General features: G+C 35.8%; 1 long non-coding RNA gene and 1 pseudogene across 1 annotated transcript in view; one reads left to right on the forward strand and one right to left on the reverse strand.

The window, feature by feature from the left end:
* Nucleotides 1–1838: 1838 nt before the first annotated feature.
* On the reverse strand, nt 1839–1957 carry LOC112472466 (annotated as a pseudogene).
* A 4116-nt stretch (nt 1958–6073) lies between these two features.
* LOC112472279 overlaps nt 6074–8268 on the forward strand; it is a 71770-nt gene continuing 69575 nt past the window's right edge. Inside the window, exon 1 of the long non-coding RNA XR_003043605.1 lies at nt 6074–7694. This is a non-coding gene — a long non-coding RNA (uncharacterized LOC112472279). The remainder of the gene's footprint in view (nt 7695–8268) is intronic.

The raw sequence follows: 8268 nt of genomic DNA on the forward strand, positions 1-8268 counted from the left end.
ATGTTAAAAATATTGCCATGAATTTACATGAAGTAAACTTATGTCTATTCTTGAGAAATAACAGATCAATTACAATTAGAATAATTATTCTCCAGTGAAAGTTAAATATGTGTCAGAGGTATGTTATATATATTTATATAAACCAAGTGGTTTTGACTAATACTGTATTAACTTTCAATACCAAGACCATATCCTACATATCAAAATATAAATGTGGCAAATCTGTAAATACCATATCATGTGGTAATTAGTACCAATCTTAGTGACAAGCAAAGTGGCCCACCCCCTTGGTGTACGTATAATTTGACTGGTTTTTCCTCCAGAATATCTCCCCACAACCCCAGGAGTCAATTTTTTCCCTTGAGTCAAACATTCTTCTAGGCTACATTTTCTAAAATATCCTGATCCCTGGGAGGTTAACACATTTCCCTTGTCTTGTTCTTATGAATTAGGTTCTTCAGTGACTGGAAAAACTGGGCTGTGTGAGATTACTACATGCTGGGAGATTCAAAAGAGAAACTTTCAAAACTAAGATAATTTTACAGGACAATTAAGACTGTGACTAGTCCTTGAAACAGTAGTAAAATGTCCTTTGGGATACATATTATAATTATAATGAGGTTTAAGCCTCACATAATCACTTTTCATCATTGACATTGCCTGTCTTATATAGATTGCTGGACAACAGACGTATGCCAACAATTGGATTAAACTCCTTTTCTGACTTTTTTCCATTATAAAGGAAACAAACTAATTTTCAACTTGAATAGCTTACTTTTTAGTTTCCTATAATGCTACCACTGCCAAAAGGAAGAGAATAAGTCATTTTGTGGTGTATTTAGTATTTCTTTATAACTAGTGTTAAAGTTTTATTAGTTTTACCGTATTCATTCATGAGTAATATTTATTTACTAGGAACCTGTTAGGTGCCAAAAGAAAAAGAAAATGCATAATGGTTTGCCTTAGAACCATTTTTATTTGCTTTCATTTTTAATTTTATTATTTTAACAGCTATGTTGTTTTTTACCTGTTTTTCTCCTATATGATTGTTGATTCAACTCTTTCTTGCTATATTCCTTAAATTACATGTAGCACCAGAAAGAAGAGATGAACAATTAAGCATATATATTTTATTCTGAAGAATAGCAATTAAATTAATTCTATAGCAGGTTAACAACAACTGGATTATTTGCCCTTTCTCACTATAACCTTAGAGTATTTTGTTCATTGTCATAATTTGGTACCACTAATCCCAGGTAACCATATGGCCAAAGGGTCAGATAAGAAACTGAGGATGAAATAGCATAAATTATTGAACAGTGTTAGAAAACAACTCAAAAGTGTTAATGAGGTTGTCATTACACTTGTGTTAATGAAAGACAGTGTAGTTATTACATAATGACTAACATATTCTCAAATGTAGAATAATTCAGTTGGGCAGCTAACTCCTCAAGAGACCAACTGCTGTATGTAGGTAAAGTCTGTCTAGCGAAGGCAGAATACTTTCAGGAACTCACCTACCTGTGATTGCTATAGATATTAATACTGGAGCTTTAGAAGCCCTTGTAATGAATCAGTGTCCAGGCCAATAATATTGTGAATTACTGTTTTTTGGTTTTTGTTTTTTTTTTTAATAGAAAACTACCACAGATGTGGACAAAAATGGTCTCATGAAATCATTGTCAGCAGCTCAGTATGTTCTTTAGATTGCTATTTAACAGGTTTGGCATTTTAGCGGATATGCTTATCTTGTGTAAGGTACCACCTTTTACTGTGATTGGTGGTGTTGGGTTGTATTTATCTACATTATTAGAACGAACTTTGCTGTTTTATTTAAACGCCTACAGCACCTGGTATTCCTAGGTGGTCTCCCATCCAAATACTAACCAGGCCCAAACCTACTTAGCTTCCAAGATCAGACAAGATAGGGCACGTTCAAGGTGGCATGGTCGTAGTGCTGTTTCTTTTAAATTATCCTTCATAGAGTGAATGAATGGGAGTTCATACCACAAGAATTGCTTTCAATTTGAATGAAAAATTTCTGTACATTGGGAAAGAAAATTCTAATATCTTTGTATCTTGATTTATATAAAACTATTTCAGAGGAGTTAAATATCAATTTCTTGTAAATCTAGTAATTTTGAATGCACTGGCAGTGTTGGCTCTCTTTAAAGGAGCATGCAATGAGTCCTACTGAGAATATAAATACCCTTAGTAATCTTGATTAATTGTGAGGCAATGAGGAGTAGAGTCTCTCTCTGCCTCTTATTTCAGTTATATTAACTTTTCAAAGCCTTCGTTTTCTAATCTCTAAAAAGAAGATGATAACCAATGAGTTCTCACTAATTCCTTAGAGAAAAAAATTACATAGTTTGAATTTAGAGTTGATTTCATGACATTCTTAAGGGAACTATTCAAGTCGTTTGATAAATTTAATAAGATACCCTAATTGAGACCTTCGACTATACATTTTTCTCAGTTTCTTCTTTTTTTTGAAATTCGATGTTTACCTTATCTTTTTATACTTTCCCTAAATTTTCTCTTTTTCTCCTTTCATTCCTCTTTTATTTTCTGCTGCTTCTCTTCCAGCTCTTTCTCTAATTTCACCTATACCTTATTCAAAAGAAGCAGAGATGTTAGTGATAGAACCACTTGCTAACTGTCTTTCTATTAAATGAGACTTTGGAAATACCTTCTACTTTGGCCACCATTGCTTTTCTTCAAAGGTCAAGTCCCCCTTTTGTTTCAAAATAGCTGAACAAGTCGAATTTGTGCATAGAGTTCCTACTATACGAATCCACAGAATTCAGCAACCAGTATGCTCACAAAATGAGATTGCTATAAATATGAATTTAGCACCTAACTTGGAATAATCATGTCTTTTCTGTTATGTGATAGATTATACTGCTTTTCTCAAAAGGAAGTCTTTAAAATGTGTTTTTATTAATTATTCTTTTTTACTTTGTCTTTTTTTTGGGGGGGGGTGGCTTTTTGTTTTTGAAGGCAGATGTTTTGAGCTATTTTAGGTTTATGTTATCTAAATATTATTTATTGATTTATAATAATATTTGTACTGCCTACTTTTAAGGAGCATATTGCTCATGTTTTTTAGCTGTTTCTGCTTTTCCATTGTAAAGAAGTATTCTTTTGACAGAAGACCTATAATGTTATAATGCTCATATCCGGGTCTTCCTAAGATGATGTATTTGGTATCCATGTGCTTGGTCCTTACAGCGATACAGAGGTCAGTTGAAACATTCCTAATTACATTGTGGGATTGATTCTAGCCCCTCAGGTAAAAAAAAAGAAAATTATTTATCTTTTAATTTTGATATTATTTTCAGTTGATACAAATTTAGTTACATTAAGTTTTATTTTAAACTGGCATTCAATAAATTGTGCAAATAGGAAAGATCTCTGAAACCATGCATTATTTGGAAAACTATTGCAGTATAATAATGACTGCTTCTTTCTGTGAAGTATACTATATAGGAGAAAAACTCCAAAGCTATATAGTATTGCAGTTTTATTCTTTATATCTAAAAAAATATAATAAAATATTAGACTTGAGACCCAACTGTGCAAATTGCATTTGCTTTCCAGCTTTTACTACCTCTGTGTCATAATTTTAACACATAACATACAACTCCTGTCTCTTAAGGCAGTTACCATATGGTGTTTATGTCAGACTGGATATATTTATCTAATTTTGTGAGTTTCTTTTTTAGGTCCCAACACAGTTCTTGAAAGTAATACTGCTGTTGTTAAACTTTCTCCTTACAATTTTTATGTTGTTGAGATGTATCAGTTACATATTATAATCATGAAAGTCTCTTGGACTCAGACTCAAATTTTCTTTGTGGCCAGGAAAGATTTTTCACAAAAACTACGTAGTTATAGCTGTGACTGTATAGATCTTTAATTTGTTTTACAGTTACCACTCAGCTTGACTCTAGTTTTTAATTGTTCCAGCAGTGCTAGTTTTCTCGGTATAACTTAAAAGCATAACCACTTGGAGAATATACTTTCAGATATGATAGGTGATTCACTTTTTCTCTAATAGACTTTGTTTGCTTTCTCATCCCCACTAGGTTCAACACATTAGTGACATCCTACATCATTGCCTCTGTTTAAAAGACTTCATAAGTAATAATTTAAATATGTTTAGGATGGCTTACATGTGTGGTCAATTTGGGAAAACTTTATAAGAGTATAACAATGTGTTTTTGAGAGCTGTGTTGAAACTTAATATATAAAATTAAAAAATAAAAGAATATAGTCAAAAGGAAATTACGAAATATCTTAGCACTTTTGAAGGAAAGCAGATTTAGGACTTTGTTTAAAAATTCTAGGTCAAGTAAAAAAAACAATCCTCATATGGATTAGACTCTTAATCATTTGTTTTACAAGCATTCCTATTTTTAATTTAGCGTGGCTAATTTTGAGACTACCTATAGCAATGCTAGACCATCCCTCCACCTCTCAAAGAAAAATAGTTTGTTTTAAAGTTTCTTTTTTGAGAGACTGAATTGTGTAAAAATGTATAATACCGAAAAATTCCTGCTTAATATGTATAGGTGTAGTTATAATAATTTTCTTAATTTCTAATTTTAATCATAATTTCTGGAGTACCTAGTGTCAGCCAGGGCTTTACCTATGTTATTCCTATAAAGAATAAAATCCTCACAGCAATCCTGAAAGGAAGGTATTATTATACCCAGTTTACAGAGGAGGAAGTCAGGGTTTAGAGGTTGAAGTGACTTGCCTAGAGTCACATAGCTAAAGTCTGTGAATTAGCATGTCTTACTTTCAAAAGCAGTTTTCTCCACTGCAACATGTTAGTGTCATATTTTACAAAAAAGATTCCCACTCCATTAAAATCCAAGCCTTACTAAAATAAAGTGAAAATACTTTTTACACAAGTACTCTTTCCATGAATAGGCATTGGGACAAATACACATACCAAAGAACTTCAAATACTGTGGAAAAAAAAGTTTTGTCTATGACTATGACCTCCAGAGCTGCATTGTGTTTTTATTAATCCAAGACAGTTTGAAATAGTTTACTGATTTGTAGTTCGTTATAAGAGGTTATATTATAAGCAATAGCATAATAGTTAAGAGCCCAGTCTTGAGCCAGGCTTCCTAAATTCAAATTCCAGCTCTGTTATTTACTAGATGTGTGACCTGGGGCAAAATTAGTTCACCTGTTTTGGTTTCCTCACGTAAAATGGAGTTAGTAGTGTTTAACTCAGAGTTCTTTATTAGGACTTAAAAAGGAGTGTTACAAAGCATTGGCCCTGGCACATGGTTATTGCTGGGTGGGCGTTATATAAATAAAATGTTTTGCCTTTTACTGGACAAGCACTGCATATTAAGAATCTACTATGTACTCAACTGTGTCTTTGCTGTATGTGGAAGAAGTCATTAGAGGCTCTTAGGTTTTTATAGCTAGTTGAATAAACCACATACATGAAATAATACTAAATTCAAGACTATATAATTAAGTACTCATGTCGACATTTTAGCTCCTTTTATGTGTTAGGCATTGGGTTAGTCTCTACCCTCGTGGAGTTTACAGTTTTTCAAGGAATATAGACCTTAAATGTGCAAAGTACTGTGGAAGACAAGTACAGAATAATAAGGGATCATAAAATAAAAATCCTTAACCTAATCCTCTACAGTTCAGGTTATTATTACTATTAGTATTAAGAAGGAAAATCAGTAAAAAAAAAAAAAGGAAAGGCTCAATGGTGGATACGGAACTTACAATGGGCCTTGATGGCTAGGTAGATTTGGATGGTTCCAAAGGATATCGGAGGGTATTTCAGGTAAAGACAACGTGAGCAAGGCATATCTGAAATATGAGGAAACTGATAGTATATTTTGGTATGTTGTGTGAAACAAAGTTGAGGGTGAGAGATTGAAGCTCATTGATGAAATTCCTTGAAAACCAAGTAGAGTAGTTTAGATTTGAGATGGCAGAAGTTTGGATTTTTTTAGAAGCAAATTATGAAACTAAGGAAGATAAACTTGCCGTTATAAGCAGGATAGAGTGGAGGAAAAAAAAAGCTAACAGAGGAAGCTGTTGCAATTTTCCTGCTGTGAGGTCATGAAGAATTGATTAGATGAGGATGGTCACATTTGGAAAAGGTGCTTAATTTCTGGATATTATGGGTGGAGGAAAATTTTAAAGAGTTGATAACAGCATATCGTATCTGGATGATGAATACATTGTTGTCAGCACTGTCAAAAAAGATTAATTGTGGAAATGAATCTTTGTACAATTAGTATAATGAGTAAATTTAGTTGGAAACTTTATTGATGTATCTGTATGCTGTAGACTGAACAACTGTTTAAAGACCATTTGAAAATCTGTACTATTGTGACAAGTGTCATTTGCTATGGTGCAGGATAATGTGGTCCACTGTACAGTGAAGGAGCAGTGAGGGGTGGTGCCCTAGTAACCCAATCATTGTTTATCAGGACAGGGTTGTGTGAATCATAATGAAACTACTAGCGAAGTTTCTGTGGACTTTCTGATAAGCATCATTCTGATGCATGGTCGAATTTATGCTTTGTCAAATAAAGCATTTAATTACCAGTATCTTCCACTTACACACAAAAATAATACATATTGTTAATTGGAAATAGTTCAGATTGGACATCCCAGGCAAACTACCTTTAACAGTTGCTTTAAAATGAGAATAAGCATAACGTTGAGATCTGCTGGTGGGCATGTTTTTTTCCTCCCTTGAATTTGCATATTATGTATTTTGAAACGTCAGAGAGGATGCTTTTTAATTTGAAAACTTGTTCTTCAACAAATGGTGTTTCATCACCAATACCATATAGGATAGAAACAAAAAAAAAGTTATGTAATCTTTAATTTGCAACAAGTTTCTTGGCCGAGAGTATGTTATTAAAAATTTTATTGTGTTGGTTTAAGGGGGAAAACCTTACTTTTCCAAAAAAGGAAATAAATACCCATGGATGCCCCTTATGCGTTGTTGCCACATTTCGAAGTCTGGACCTTAGCCCTATGGCTTCCATAAAAAAATCAAAGTCTCTGCACACAGTCAGTCCCAAGTTTGAACTCTCTCCAATTCCTCCATTCCTTCCTTTTGTTGTATGTAGTGTGGGTGTTCAGGAGAATGATGACTAATAGGATTTGCCAGATTTAGCAGATAAAAACATAGGACGTCCAGTTAAATTTGAAGTTCAGATAACTGTGGGTTTTTTTTTTTTTTTTTTAGTAGAGGACATATATACTAAAAAATTATTCGTTGATCTGAAATTCGAACTTAACTCGACGTTCTGTATTTTATCTGACAAGCCCTGCTTACTTTTTCTTTAAAACGATTTGTAAACTTACTCCAAAAAATTCCTAAATGGGAGAAAAAAGTAACTCGTCTGGGCTGGCAGCAGACAAGACTCAGGGAAGTCGGCCCTTCTCCCAAACTTGGCCTTTAAGAAAAAGGAAAAAAAAAAAAAACCCAGAAAACCCACAAGTCCCGGGAGCCTGCGCATTAAAGCGAGCTGTGCAGCAGCTTTCCCGCCGGTTTTCTGCGGAATGTAGCTCGGTGGCCACGCTGGGGGGTGGAGTGCAAATGGCTGTGTCCTAGCCGGATAGGAAAGGAGGTGCCGGAAACTTTAAACCCCAGACAAGACTACAACGTGTCTACTTAGACGGCGGTGAGTGCCGCCATTTTCTTTGCGGGCAAAGACCGGGAGAAGTTAAGGGCTCCACTTTGCTCCGTTAAGCGGATTGGGAGTCAGAGCCCGCGGCCTCACCACCTTGGTGACGTGTTATCGATTCTCCCCCTCCGTTTGGGGGCTGATTTCTAGTGACTCGTTGAAGCTTGCCAAGGCGGGGAAAGCGGACGCCGCCTCTGTCCCGGATGTAAGATGGCGGCGCTGGGGGGGCGGCCTGGCGGGGCAGTCACGTGTTGGGGAGTAGCGCGCGAGCCTCCTTAAGTGATCTCTATGGTTCGTCCGGGCGCACAGGAGCAGCGGAGCGCGAAACGGGTTGTGTGTCCTCGCGCGCGCGGAGCTGCCGCCGCAGCTACTCATCCCGCCGCCCGGTCCGATTTCAGTTTTCCGGGGTTTTTGTTTTATTCTCGCCTCCTGCAGAGGTGTACCGGATTGCCCTGCAGGGTCCTGGGGAACATGTGGCTGGGGACACCTGGGCTGTGCCTGCGTTTCTTATCGCAGCGCCGGAGCCGGTGTCCGCCTTCGGGAAGCGCCCCGGTCGTTCATCCGCGCGAAG

The sequence above is a fragment of the Pteropus alecto genome, unplaced genomic scaffold (genome assembly GCF_000325575.1).
Source record: "Pteropus alecto unplaced genomic scaffold, ASM32557v1 scaffold76, whole genome shotgun sequence".
NCBI lineage: Eukaryota > Metazoa > Chordata > Mammalia > Chiroptera > Pteropodidae > Pteropus > Pteropus alecto.